Source organism: Bidens hawaiensis, unplaced genomic scaffold (assembly GCF_021521415.1).
Source record: "Bidens hawaiensis isolate Kalapana, Puna unplaced genomic scaffold, B.hawaiensis_p1.1 tig00008481_1, whole genome shotgun sequence".
NCBI classification, from domain to species: Eukaryota; Viridiplantae; Streptophyta; class Magnoliopsida; order Asterales; family Asteraceae; genus Bidens; species Bidens hawaiensis.
Genome location: NW_027491603.1, coordinates 270,920 through 286,115, shown reverse-complemented (window position 1 = coordinate 286,115; position 15,196 = coordinate 270,920). Strand labels below are relative to the sequence as shown.

At 35.2% G+C, this 15,196-nt stretch overlaps 1 long non-coding RNA gene and 1 pseudogene across 3 annotated transcripts; both read right to left on the bottom strand.

The window, feature by feature from the left end:
* Positions 1-2,728: 2,728 nt before the first annotated feature.
* On the bottom strand, positions 2,729-6,883 carry LOC143529121 (DNA-directed RNA polymerases II, IV and V subunit 3-like; annotated as a pseudogene). The gene is made up of 4 exons (XR_013134597.1): positions 6,785-6,883; positions 5,429-5,784; positions 4,008-4,245; positions 2,729-3,194 (listed from the first exon to the last, which is right to left on the bottom strand). The product of XR_013134597.1 is annotated as a DNA-directed RNA polymerases II, IV and V subunit 3-like (transcript).
* An 856-nt stretch (positions 6,884-7,739) lies between these two features.
* On the bottom strand, positions 7,740-12,109 carry LOC143529114 (uncharacterized). Of its 2 annotated transcripts, XR_013134594.1 has the most exons (5): positions 10,001-12,109; positions 8,796-8,864; positions 8,632-8,700; positions 8,478-8,537; positions 7,740-8,386 (listed from the first exon to the last, which is right to left on the bottom strand). It is a non-coding gene; the product is annotated as an uncharacterized LOC143529114 (long non-coding RNA). The 2 variants fall into 2 exon arrangements; XR_013134595.1 differs by having other exon boundaries at positions 8,291-8,322; positions 8,478-8,551; positions 8,632-8,864.
* Between the last annotated feature and the right edge of the window lie 3,087 nt (positions 12,110-15,196).

Below are 15,196 nucleotides of genomic sequence, written 5' to 3'. Positions count from 1 at the left end.
AAAGAAAATTAACTGGCAAAAGATATATTTTACTAGAGTTTATACTTTTCTTTATGAAATAAAAGAATTCCAATATGCTCGCCCTTGAATCACATTTATATACAATCTGTTCTTCTTTGATATTAAAAGTCAACTACAATTTTGACTTACAATCGAATGCAAAGATTTGCGCGTCAAAATTTTAATAAAATGCCAAAACGAAACAAGAATGAGTCAATGAGCAGTTTTTGGCAAAAAAAAAAATAATAACAAATGGGATGGTTCCAACTGAAGTGCTGTTCATTGTACATTTAAGTGGTCTATGGGTCAACATCATTATATGTTTTGTGTTTTTAGTATTTTGTTGTGTTTGGTGTGGTTTCTTAAGTGTTCTATGTGTACATTTTCTCATATGTGTGAGTTTTGGTTGAATATTATTTTAACAATCTGGTGATCAATTTGTGTGAGTTTCAAGAGTTGTATGAATTGTATAGAAAAATAAGGCTTTATTAGTTTTGTTTGATTTTTTATTGCAGGTTGGAACTGTTATTAACAGAAACTTATACAACATACACTATTTAGTTAGATATGACGAAAAGTGTCAAACAGATTGATTGGACACTTTTAGTTTATTTATGTGAGAGGTTTTTAACCATCGTTAAGGTACACGAATCCAAACACGTTTGTACGTTTCTGCTACAGTTTGGATCTAGAAGTAATGTTGGCAGCTTGATGTTATATTGCAGGGTCCAACTATCTTAAACAGTTGACTTTAAAGTCAACAAAGTCATCTGTCATTTTAGTATCACCCGCTATATACTGATAATGAAGCTGAAATTCAGTTTCTTTTTCCTTCTCAACTATGAAATAAATAAATGAAAAATAGGAAACTTTCTTCTTTTTTTTGTATACTTTATTTGATAAGAATTTCCGGTTATATATTAGATGAAGTTGACTTCAAAAGTCAAAACTCTGAGTTCCATGACCATTTCCATTCAGATTTTGTTTTCATGGGTGGTTTTGAATTTCAAATGGGTTTAACTGGTCAAACGGGCAGAAAACAGCCAAACGTATGTTTTAAATGCATACAGCCTTCTAAAATCCTCTTGTTTAGATGACTTGGATAATGCTTGTAAAGGTACCGAACGAACACGAACGGGGCATATTCTTGTTCGTTTGTTTAACTTTGACCAACAAATGATCAAACAAGAAAACGAACAAGGTTTCCCTGTTCGCGTTTTTTTTCCTTACAAAAATGAGCATGTTCGTGTTCTTTTGTTAACAATATAAATGAATGTTTCACGAACATAAACAAGCGAACTTAGCTGACCATGGAAGAACTAAATGAGCTAAGACCAATTAAAAGTAATATGAAGAACAATTTGTTGTGCCTAATAATTTATTAAAAGTAGACTACGTTGTAATGGGCCAAAAAGTTTTAAATGAATATATAAACGAACTTGAACTAATGTAAACTAACGGACATAATTGAACGTAAAAAAATGGCCATGAACGAGTTTAAACAGACGAATGAGACATGTGTACATGTTTGCTAGAAACAACTAAATGAAGAACCTTTTTTTCATATTCCTTTATGTATAAATAAACTGACTTAAACGAACTTCTCACATTCATTTACAAGTCTAATTAAGATTATTATGTAATAATATTGTTTTTGTAATCACATGTAACGCAGTACAAAAATTTGTTTGATGGTCCGCTTTACAAGCCTAATTCGTTTATTTTAACCTGCATACAAAATGGCCTGTTTTTAGCCGAACCAGTTTTGACCCATTATTCGGCCTGGGCATCTTGTTCAGTTTTTAACATTTTGATGTTTTCTAATTGAGCCTAAGACAATTAAGATTAACCAACCAGACCAGTCAGCAGGAGGTTTAGAAGGTGGTCAAAAATCTGCACTGTGATATAAAACTTGAGTAGCATTGAAAGGGTCATTATGAGTTATGACACCGTCAAAGTTTTCTTGTACTTTTCTCGTTGCTTTAAAATTTGGCTTACAAAGTTGTGCTTTTGAAGTTGTTCATGTTGTGGGAAATTATTTTATGTATCTTTCTTGTTTTGAAGTTTATAATCAATGTGTTAACGTGCGAATCTTGACCGTTTGGTCAAAGTTATAACTAACAGTGGTCAATAACTTTGAAATAATATAAAAGCATGACCTTTGTAATTGTTTTCAAAAGCAATTTGTAAGTTGAATTTTACTAATGTAACATATCGCATAGATACATAAAAACGTATTGCTAATCTGGTTTAAAGTTAAGGTCATGAATTTTCATTATAAGTTTCAAATATCTAACAAGTTTAAAGAAGCTCACAAGCTTTTTTTCTCACGTGCCTTATTTGGGGATGTCAAACTGTAGCACAACTCATGAATGGCTTATTCTCACGCATTATATATTCACCATGTACAATTATATTTATGTTTTGAGATAACCTTTTGCGATATATAAAAATTTAGCATTTCGTTAGCCTTTTAAATAAAACGAGTGTCATGTCGTAGATTGTCACCTCCGCAGCATTGCATTGTTTTCTACTACTTGTCCTTATTTATCAATAAATAGAATCAATGCTTTCGTTGCACTCGTAGGTACCCATACAAAACTAAGATGGCGCTATTCTTAATGAATTTAAAATCGATGTGTGAAAAAAAATCAGAGACTAGTTCACGAGACATGTTTTATCAGCTAACTAGCCTCGGTCCCGGTTCACAGCCCATGAACAGGCATAGTTGCAACACGAATAGATTGATGATATTGTTACCACAGGATCATTCTTAGTTTATCAATCTAACAGAAGTGAAATAAAGTCATCCTACAATCTAATTAAAGCAACATAAAAAAAAAGATCCAGGTTTCCACACCAGAGAAACTAACAGTAGATTGACATTCAGAGATGATGAAGACGAAGTTAAAGTCAACGTGTCAACCTCCTCGCATATGAGCACCTAACTCCCCAAACTGGTCATCAGCTTCAACAGTATCCTCCAACAGACGAACTGCATCCAGCTTCTGTTTCAGTACTTCAATGGCATTAATCACCAACTGAGAAGCTTTGATTGCGCCAGTTGATTCAACCGTGAAAATAAAGCTGTCTTCTTTTGCATAGATTTCAATGAGCCCTGGTTTCCCCATGGCTTCCACTTTCTTCAGCACTTCATCGTCATACGTGTATGCCTCGGGATCCACTACTTCCACCTGATCACATCACAACCACCACAAACCGACCCATTAACATTTAACATGGCATGACTTTACACGAAATTAGAAGGGTTAGTGTTTGGGGTAAACTGGTTCAGGTCATAAACGAGTCGACACATTAATGGCAAGATTAAATACGTGTCTAAACGAGTACAACCCGCTTAACCCATTTATAGCATGTATAACACATTAGCACGTTTAACTTATCATGTTGAATAGGTTAACAGGTCGACACGACATATTTTGAACCGTTTATCAAAAGCGGGTTTATAGTTTTAATAAATAATTAAATATATTATACCTAAATACGAACTGTAACTTTTGTAACTGTATCTTACTAATTTGTATCCTTGTTTAGTTAACTGTGTTACACGCGACGTATCAGTCGTGTTATTGAACTGCTTATATTTAATCGTTTTCAACATGTCGTGTAAATTGTGTTATTAAACTGCTTATATTTAATCATATTAAATGTGTCATGTAAGACGTGCTATTGAACTGCTTATATTTAATAGTGTTAAAATGTGCAATGTCAGTCATGTTTAAACAGGTTACCTTTAATCGTGTAAAGTGTGGCGTGTCATGTAACTCGTTTATTAAACATGTCTCTGTTAGTGTTACAGAAAATGACACGTTTAGTTAAATGTGTTACACGTCACGCGTCATGTCATGTTCGACCCGTTTAACATAACACGACACGCTTTTGTCAGCTCTATCAAATGAGGTTTCTCAAAACGGGTCAGTTCCCTTTTATGTAATTCAATGTTCATGAAAGTAGACATTAAAAAAAGTAGTAAATAATGAAGAAACCTGTTGAGTTTGGGGATTTAAGGCAAAGACTTTAGTAGGGCTACTCTCAACAACACTTGTTTTCTCGTCAAGTGATAAAGTCTCCATCATTTCTTCATTGATGTGAATCTCGGGCTCATACATGAAAGTGACAGTTGCAGCAGGTGACCATTTTGCATGATCTTTTCCGATACCCTTTCTCGCTATTGCTCTTAGCCTCAGCTCTTGCCCTTTGCGAAGCTTCACAATTGTTATGCCCCTAATCACAACAACAACAAAAAATATCATCTTACATGGTAACTCAAAGCAGGCTCTACACATTTTTCAAGTTTATAAATAGCAATAATAACGGAAAGAATAACATGGGATTTAGAATAGCATACAACTATGATAAATGCTTTTACTTCAAATAAGAAGAATGTAGCAGATATTTGGTCGTATACAATATAAACTATAGGGGTGTTCATGGTTCGGTTTGAAACCGTGAAACCACCCAAGCCGGTCATCAGTTTGGTTTCACGGTCGAGTTTTCTATTTAACTTTCTGTTGGTCGGTTTCAAAATTTTCAAACCGTAATGAACGGTTTGGTTTACAGTTTTAAAAGTTTCAAACCGTATAAAACCGGACCATAAGATTTGAACAAATTTAACTTTTTAAAATATTTGTTAACATATATTTGATATTTATAACTTGTCTTAGTTTTAATAAAAACAAAACCTTGCTAGCTCTGTTTCTATAAAAACAAATTAAATCTCAAAATGACTGTTTTTATACATATTTTTTTTGCCTAACTATAAGTTTACAAATTCATAAGATACTTGACACAAGGTAAGCTTCCACACAGAGAATTAGGAAATAGATTGGGTTGTAAGTTTCATAATATTCCACCATGCTTATTTTTTGTAGTTTTAATTTGCAGATTTTCTAGAAACAAATTAATGCAAATCAAGGTTGACATGCAGATATACGGCGGTTGGTCAACTTGCAAATGCGCCGGTCCAATAAGCATAAACCGTGAAACCAAACTGTTAGTAACGGTTCGATTTGGTTCAGTTTTATTTTTTAACGGTTCATTTTCAGTTTTCAATGATAAAAACCTTTACAGTTTGGCTCACGGTTTGTCGTAAAAACCATCAAAACCGGACCGTGAACACCCCTAAAATAAACCAACAAGTCTTTTAAAGTTTTAATAACCGTGAAGAAATTGCTTTCGCATACCCCTCTAGAGAGTTTACAAATCAAAATTTATGGCAGCTTCACATAAATTGCCTTTTATTTTACATGACGACAGAAAACTTGGCACATTTTTTTTATCAAAAATTATTTTCTAATGCTTGAAAATTGGTATAAAGCACCAAAATTCACTAGGCAGTGCTTCCTAATTGTTGTTTGAAGCAACTCACAGACCCTAACCTATCAAAAAGTTATAAAAAGAAAGGAACCTTTGATCTTCTGGATTGTCAAAGCCGGAATCGGAGAACTCAACGGTATGATCGGAGCTATACAAATCCTTACTGGTGACATCGAGCGTCTGGTCACCAACACACTTGGCTCTCAAATGAAACTCCACGGAGCAGAACTCACACTGCCCATCGCCATCACACGCGTCACAGTCTCTGGAGAACCGCACGCTCACTCGTCAGCGGAATCAGACCCAGCCTGTGCGCGATAAACTCGTCGTTCAGAACAGACGAGTTCACCTCGATTTCCACCAGGTCGATGGCGATTGTCGGAGTGCGTTGGCCATGCTGGCGTCGGTTTCACGAAGCTCGAACTTGGCGTAGTCGTCCTTCAGCTCCTAAATTGAGAAAGTAGGCGTGCATGACTAGTTATGCTTTCACAATGTACAGAGCTGTTGTCGTTCGTTTGATGAGTCTGAGCAAGACGAAACCAACAGACCTTGATTATAAGCAAGCAAATTGGCTGGTATTTGAACGTCACACCGCACACAGAGTCTAAAAAATTGCTCGGTAACATCAAGCTCCACTCAAGCTCGTCTACTATTTTTTTACTTAATTTGTATATATTTATAATTAGTTTTTTTCCAATAACACTTTTATATATAATATAATACATATTAATGTATTATTATTATTATTATAAAAGTTATATAAATTTCAGGCTCGTTTAGGCTTGCAAGCCGGTTCCGGCTCGTTTATAAACCAACTTACTTTTAAACTCGAGCTCGAGCTCATTTAAGCTCGACTAGAACGAGCTGTTTCACGAGCCGACACTAGTACAAAATGAGTTACTTAGGAGCAGTTTTTTTTTTGTTGTGTGAGAAGCGTTATAAATTGTTGTTTATGGCCTCGCTGTTTTTGAAACAAATTGATACTTAAACAACGGTTTCCAGATTTTCTTTTGTAGTGGTTTTAGATTTCTAGCATAAACAATCCAGCTATATGGCTAGAAATATTCAATTTTATACCTAAAATTAAAAATTATCCAGCAACATCAAAATACAACTTCTCCAACATCAAAAATCCAAATTTTGTATCAAAATACAAAATTTACAGATTTAAATATACTAAGTACTAACATCATCAATATACGTAAATCCAAGATAAACTTGTATGAGATTCACTGGGCCCTCAAAAAATCTATCAAAAAGTTATCATAATCAAATGTCATTGAGTGTAGCCACCGTCGAGTTTTGCTAAATCTAAAAAAGAAATGAATACAAGTTAAAATAACCCGAACAAACCAAGACCCAGGCCGAACTAACACAAACAAAAACCAAACAAACCAACGCAAACTAACCCAAATGTATTTTATTCACATAATCCACATGTAATTACCATAAGTGGAAGCAAAATTCTATAAGCGTTGGTCAACTCAAACAAAAGCAGAACCGAGCAAACCAAAGCCAACTTGTAGGCATTCCAGTTTCTGGCCATCTCATAGTAATCCAACAACAACTTTAACCCCTGTTTATATTCACAATTAGCATCTCATGCGAAAGAAACCAAAGACGATGGGTAAATAAGTAAATTCACTTCATACATTCCAACCGACTGATTTGGCATGCTACATAGATGCAAAAGGACCACATGCATACATATAGTTTCGGCTAAAATCATCTACAGGCTATGCTAACATAACATAATCCCAAAAAAAATTGCATCATTGAGTTTGCATCCCTATCCTCTGATGCAAGAGGACGACAGGGAGGTTAGGGTACCGGTCCCGGGGACGGCGTGGGGATGGAAACGCGTTTGAAACGTTTCCTGAACAAACCAGTTAAATGGGGACGATCAACAAACGATTCGGGACGTATCCGATGAATTCCAGCGCCACATACAGTATTCCGGCGAAGAATTCCGGCGCCGGAAAACGGATGAAGAATATGGAAGAAGAAGAAGAAGAAGAAGAAGAAGAAGAAGGGTGGCTGGAATTTTTAAAATGTTTTTGGTGATAATATAAGTTTAGGTTTAAAGAATAAACCCCTTGATCTTTCAATTGTTTGCATCTAGTCCTTAAACTTTGTTAACATTTACATAAATAGTATTAAATTAGGTTATGCATTTTAACATTTAACCCTCACTATCTAGACTAGCTTACATTTGGTTCTCAACTTGTAATTTTATACATAAAATGTTTAAATGACATTATATATAAATAAAAATTATATATTTATTTATATATTTGTTATTAATAACTAATTACCTATGTAATATATATACACACACTAGCAGAAGTACCCACGTGTTGCGGCGGGGTCGCAACGGGGTCTTTAGAGGCTTGGTTTGTTATGGAAAGTTATTATTGTATATAAGATTATGATAATGAAAAATAATATGTTACGTTATATATATTAATTATCGAGCTGAGGTCGCAAGTTAAACATAGAGTTGCGCAAAAAAACCAGAAAAACACAAAAATTGAACTTAAAAAACCAAACCAAATGTTGAATTTGTTTATGAGATCGATTCCTAATCATATCCAAATTATGAATTCGGTTCAGTTTAATGAATGATTCCACAATTCTTTGTGCCCAGTTTAATCAAATAACCAAATTATAACTGGTTTAAGTGGAAAACGAACCGAATAAATCTAATCAAATGAAAAAAAATGCCGAATAAACCGATATCTCATTTATAGAATTCGTTATTTGCTAACACTTTGTTCCTGATAAAGACATAGTCATTTGATCTCGGACATGTGGTGATGACCCTGACAAAAAGATGAAAACTTCAAAAGAATTAATGTACATACATACTCAAAGTGACAACAAATAATATTTTATATTACATTTGTTTCTTCATCCATGGCCTCATTAAGTACTTTCCTTTTAATAAAAAGCAAAAGAATCTTTTGTTCCAATTTCATATGCGAACTTTCATAATAATGTTGAATATCAACGTACTTGTAGAAAGACAAACGAGATAGAATATATTTATCTGCAAAATAACATGTTTTGTTAAATCATTAATCATATATAATTATCCGACTTTAAGAGTCGAAAGTTAACCAATTAGAAACCTGAATTACCTTCAAGAACTTGACAAATTGTATCTCCTTTGTATGCCTAATAGCATGCTTCTTTTATTCCTACAGTTGCATACCTGTTCAAAGTCGTCAACATAAAAGTTAGGCACTTCTTTTTAGTTATAAGTAATCATTTAAGAAATGTTATATTGCTTACATGTTTGGACTCGTTTTTTGGTTTTCAGTGCAATTCTTCCATGCTTGGACTTGGATCAATCCATACACTCTGTCACAAAAATAATTAAAAGATAACTTCTTACCAAAAAAACATCAAATAATTTAGTTTAAAAATAGAATAGATGTCATCTAAATATTTAATACCCTTGTGTTAGTCTCAATTACACCAACAAGATTTTCAACATTAGATTCATAGAACCTTTCTTCGTCAGCCTTAAATTACGCTATCCTCCCAAACCTGTATTCGACAAAGTTGGTTAGCAGTAATCGATGCCAATGAATTAATGGTCTTTTTAATACTTACATGATGAAGTGATGCTTTTGTATGAAGCAATGAACATAGATTGTGTTTTTGACCCTGTTTGAAGTGAATCTGACGTGTAACGACTATAAGGGTAAAATCGTAATTTTGTTTAGAAAACATATACTAATTTTGTTCATATCAAATTTGAAGTATTATAGAGATACCTGAAGAATGTCTCAAATGAAATGAGAAAGGATGAGCAATGCTTTAGTAAAATTATCTGCAAGTCAAAAGTTAAAGTGAAATAAGTTACTCTTTAGCTTCAAAATCAATATGATTTATAAACTGGTTGATCTAAATGTTTATCTATTGTAAGGTATTTGGAAAAGCCATACATGTTGAGTAAGTTTAGGTATAGATATGCAGCTATGGGTGTAAACGAGCCTAGGTGAGCCCAAATTATCCTAAGTTCAAGTCTGCTCGTTAATGATTTACAAGCTTTTGCTCAGCTAGTGATAAATGGATTATTAATTATCAACTATCAAGTACTTAGTTATTGTAATCATACACATAAATATTTATTCAGTGATCTTGTTTTCAAGGAGCAATCTTTATCAATAATTCAATAAAAATTACCTGCATAGTTATCAATAATCAGTTCATGATCAACATTCAACTTCGTGCCAGTTGGGGTTTTGCATGTGATTCACATTTGATCAGCACTTACAACCACTGCATTTTACAATCTCACATTTATTGTACCCGCAACGTATATGTGTTTTGTGTTCTAAGATGAAAACCATAGCATGATCTGAAACCTCTTGATGATACCAAACAATCTAAGAAAGCATCAACACAAAACTATTCAACAACTTTGGCAAAATCCATATTAGCATGTACTAAAAATGGCATAATTCAACCCGGCCCGTCCGACCCATCCATCTTGCCCCTAGTCCGAGTTTGTCCACAACATCAAACCACTTGAATATGTCAAATCATCAGTTACAAGTTAATAATTTGGGAGTTCAACAAATGTATAGCTAAAACATATTGAAGTGATACCTCCTTGACTTGTGGGCAAATCATATATAGGGTTAATATCAACAACGTGCTTTAAATATGCTATAAATAAGAAAACAGTAATGTGAAATTGCTTTTTAAGAACCTCTTGACTGTTATAGGTCAAACTAATATTAAATAAGTAAAGCCTTCTTGTCAAAAGCTTCTTGTAACCATATATAACAAACAATAGATCAATTAGTGTGCATCAACCAAAAATAATTAAATTCCATATCAATATAACAAATATTTTCAAGTGAAGAAGTAATAGAGAGGGTTGCATAGGCTACATATTATTTCTTGAATTTGAAATGCGTGTCAGGGGTAGCACAGGAAATAAAACAAACACTTGAATTAACACAACGAAGGTCTTAACAGTAGCATAGGAATTTAAACCCGTATATTTCTTTGTTACAACCAAATCAATCGTTAAGGTCACTGACACAATATCAAAATACTCACAAGCCACAATCTAAAAATTACAAAACTATTTCAAACCACAACATCAAAATACTACCAAACAAAAATCTCAACAGCCCGTAAAAGCCACGTATCCACACACTACAAACAAATGACCCCAAATTGAATTTGACTTATAACTGAAGGTGACCTGTATGCTTTCTATGAAACAAAACTAATTGCAGTCCGAAAAAAAATTTGGATGCTCCTAAACATAAAAAACCCAAAATTTAATTATAACTTCTAACCGTAACTGGCCCGTTAACAGCCAAAAGAGAGATCTGACCTGCTAGTTGTGCCCTTTGACTAAGCGGCTCATTCTCATCTTATCTCACGAAAAAGTAACGTCTGTGACCTGTTTGCAAATCAGTGTGCCGAGCCCATAATCATATCCGTAATAGTAAATCCTTGGATCGGTCGAACCGGACCAAAATAAATTAATGTAGAATATATTAAATATGCTAGCTCTAATTATTTTATAAAAATAAGTCATATCTAGGTTCACCCTAAACTAATAGGGTGAACCACGCCATTCATCTATAAAACAAATAGCAGATCTTACAATAATCAAACAAATAATAACAAAAAAGATAACTAAATGTTCGTATTACATGAAGAAACAAACCTTACAAATTAGCAGGTTGGTAAGATTATTCCTAGAACACATTAGCTCCATTCTTCAACAAAAACTACTAAAAAAACAAAATAAACATAAGATAAATACATTTCTTTCATGATGGGAAGATAAAACACAAATGACACATAATAAATAGAAGAAAATTGAATAAAAAAACAGAAGTTAACTAACATGTAGTTGAGTTTGATGAGGTTAGTTTGACACAATTCTCCAACTGGTGAATGTTGGAGGTAGCTGTGGACTGTGGTAATACTTTTACAATCCAAATCTGTTGTCTTCATCAAATTTTAAAAGTATCCTACTTCCTATTGATACATATATATCTTCATCAATGACCAAAAAAATATAATTTCATAATATATTATCGAAAGGGTTATGTGTAGAGTTGCAAGCAACTTGAATAACCACAAACTTCATAGGCGCCCTGTGAGGACAATTACAATTACTGTGATTAATGTTTAGGGCACCATAGCATACGAAGAACAACTTTTATTGCTTAACGAATCATGTGTTCAGGTATATTAACGAAAAGCTCCAGCAAAGATAGATATTTATATGATCGATCACACATAGTGAATAATACAAACTACGTGAAATTCAGTAACCAAATGAACTGTAAATCAACTTTCCAAAGATATATATAATGAATGTTGTACCCATTTGTTCTATAATATGAAGAACACAACGAATTTCGACTGGGATAATTAAAACAATTTTCAGATCTGATTAGTACCTTAGTTTCTTCAATTCCAAATTTAAAAAGATGAATTTGATTATGATTAGCCTAAAAAACTCCATCTAGATGAACCGATGGAAGAGTAGTCAGCAAAGATAGAGGTTGGCGTTTTAATCCAGATTCCAATGTGCGATGATTCAAAACACTAACCGTCAATTGACATGTTACATAAATCGCAATTATGAGAATTTAATGGAGGGCCGGCGAGATTTGAAACGATAGTCCCCGGAGGTCAGTTAAGAATTGCTGGCACATTAAATTTATCGGCGTCTCCTCTTGAATGGTATAATGACTATTTTGTCCACTCAATATGTATTATAGGTAATATATATATATACATATATCTATATAAATTATATATGTATTTATTGCCGCATCCGTTTCTTGATTTTTTGAGTTTTGCCGTTTCCCCTTCCCGTACCAGTTCCCGTGCAACATAGTCCCTTTCAATTGCAAAAATAACAAACATTATATAAGCTTTTAACCCGATCCGTTTCAATCTGAACCTGACCCGAAAAAGAATAGAACTTACCAGTGCTAAGGGTGGACAATATCAAGTTCTATCACAGAACGATCCTTATTCATGAATTGCCACTATTTTTTTTAGGAACACAAGAATTCATCAACAATGTTTACAATCTAAACAATATTAAAAACTATTTAGCATCAAATTTTGTAGATAATAGTATTACCTTGCCTTTTTTTAACTCCCTCTCTAACCAGTGACAATAGTGCCTGAAAATGCTTATATGGAACTCTAGTCTCATCAAACTTCTGAACCAGATTACAAAGAATCAAAGACACAATGACTTTACAACATTAGAAACAAATGTTAACAAGATATATCACATTGCACGTGTCGGTGCACTCCATCTTACAAGAAGTGATGTTAGAGAACTACTCCATTGCGGTCATATTCACCTGATTAAAGACATCCCTGCAACATTAAAATGACAAAAAAATGATTAAAGAAAAATATAAAATAACGGATTAACTAACACAAGCGCTTAACTATAGCAAAAACATATCTGAACAGACTTCTTGAGCAACAACTTCCATTCCTTTTTATTTCATATCTTTGAATCCTTAGATCCACTGCTCGATGTTAGCTTTATGGACGACTTATATCAGTAACATATTATTGTAATCCCACTTGGTTCCAATCAGCTTCTTCAACAGCTTCTTTCTCATCCCTAGAATCTCATAAAACCGACCAAACTTTAGTAATAATATAGTTTTTGTAAGAATATTTCACTTATTATCTATATATGATGAAGTGATAGTAATACCTCAAAGAGATCATTTGATGCATGTACAACAAAATAGTAGTGAAGAAGCGTGTATCGACTTACTTGTATACGATCAACGTTCCTCGGGTACGAGTGTGCTATATCACCGATGGTTTTCCGGGATACGAGTTCTTCCACCTACAAAACAAACAGCACCGTGAGCTTACCCCTCAGAAAGGGACAGAGGGGTCCTCTTCGGGGTAACCCTCCGGTGTGAGAATCAGATATTATAGGAGAAGATAATAAGGATCTGAAAATGAGTAAAGGACTTAGAATATATACTTTCCTCTTTTCTTTTTCTTCCAACTGTTGAGGTGGTGTGGTATTTATAGTATTAGGGTTTCCAATGATTGGGCTCAGACCCAATTAGGGCCTTTTTGGCCTCCTCCTATTGCTTCGCGCCACGTGTACTTAGGACACCTGGTGCTTTTTCATTGATTATTCTCTGACCAAGGTATTTCACCTGACCCATGTGCCATCACGTGGTGGCACATGGGCTTTGCTGAGTTGTCCACCTTTCATTGGCAGCTGTCAACATCAGCACATTCTTTATTCCTTAAAAGATACCTTCTGGAAGGTTGTCTGATGAGTACAATCATGGTTGTCCTTATCCTGATTTGGATTAGACTATTGTCTCATTTGTTGTGTGTCGCTTACGCGCGGCCTTTATGCGCCTATCCCGGGGATGCGCAAGGTCTTCTCTTTATTCTCACACTAAATGTGTGTGTTGTGTGCATATGTGATATGCGCCACGCGCAGATGTTTCATGCGCTTGCGCATAGGTTTTGGCTTTGTGTCTTCATGACATCCTGATTTCAAGCCTCTTGTCTATATCTTGTGGGTTGACCCGCCCCGCTCGATGTTAAGGTGGGTGCATACCCCTTCAAGCCCCCCAGTCTAATGTGTGTCTTGTCTCGCGCGAGCGAGGTAAGATAGATATTAGACTTAATAGTTTGCTTTTTCAATAGGGCTTGTTTTTTCTTTTTCTTTTCTTGTACGCGCGTTGCGCGAAATTCCATCCCTTTGGTTAAAACGAATCGTCAATGCACGTGGTTGGTTGGTGTTGACATGCATCAGAGATGGAGACGTTATGTGTCAGACCTTTCGTGTGCTCGAGGTGCTACAGTGGCTTTTCACGTCTCTTCATACAGTGTCAAGAACACGTGTCGCGCTTATGTTGACCTACGCCTGCGAGTGGGGGTGCGTGAGCGTAGATCTGATTATTACTTGTTTCTCTCTCTCTCTCTCCTGGGCCTATAAAACCAAACCTTTTGAACGGTTTTTTCTTCATCTCCACTGTCATTTTCAGAGCTTTTGCCTATCATTTACATTCCGATTAAGAGCTTTCGTCTTTGTCCCTGAATTCCGTGCTTAAAGTAACCATATTGTTCGATTCGCAATTGTATGTCTGATAACCCAGACACCACAATTTCCCCTAGTAAAGGCCGTGTAAAATCAGTGGTTATGTCTACTTTGAAGAAAACCGGCAAGGGTACTCGGGTTGCCGAGGCCTCGTCGGAGGAGGGAGGGAAGAACAAGGCGGTGAAGAGATGGGATGAGATTCCCTGCAAGTTGAAACAACCTGATTTTGATAATCTCGTCGCCTCTCAGGGTTTTCTCCCTGAGTATGGTTGTCTGCTCCCGGCGACCGGGCAAACGGCGGCGGATCCTCCCGCCGGCTATATCTCTTTATATTCTCACTTTTTCACCCACTGTAATCTTCGTCTTCCGATGACGAGGTTTATAGGTGCGCTCCTCCAATTTTACGGGATTCATATATCTCAAGTCCATCCCTGTGGATTAGTGCGCATGACTCATTTTGAGTTCATGTGCAAAGATCAGCGCGAGGAGCCCACCCCTCGGCGCTTTCAATATTTTTATAAGCCGAAAATCCAAGATTCTTGGTTCTCATTCACACCACGCAGTCAGAAGGTTAAGTGCTGCACTGTTACCTTCAAAAGCCTTCATGACTGGGCTGAAAAATTCTTTTATATCAAGGCTGGTGTTATTCCCATTCGTATGACCATGCGCGCGATTACTTCCGCGCCCGCGGATGATGACGTTCTTAAGAATCCATCTGGCGCGTGGGTTAAAAAATTAACTGCTGAACCATCCCCCGCC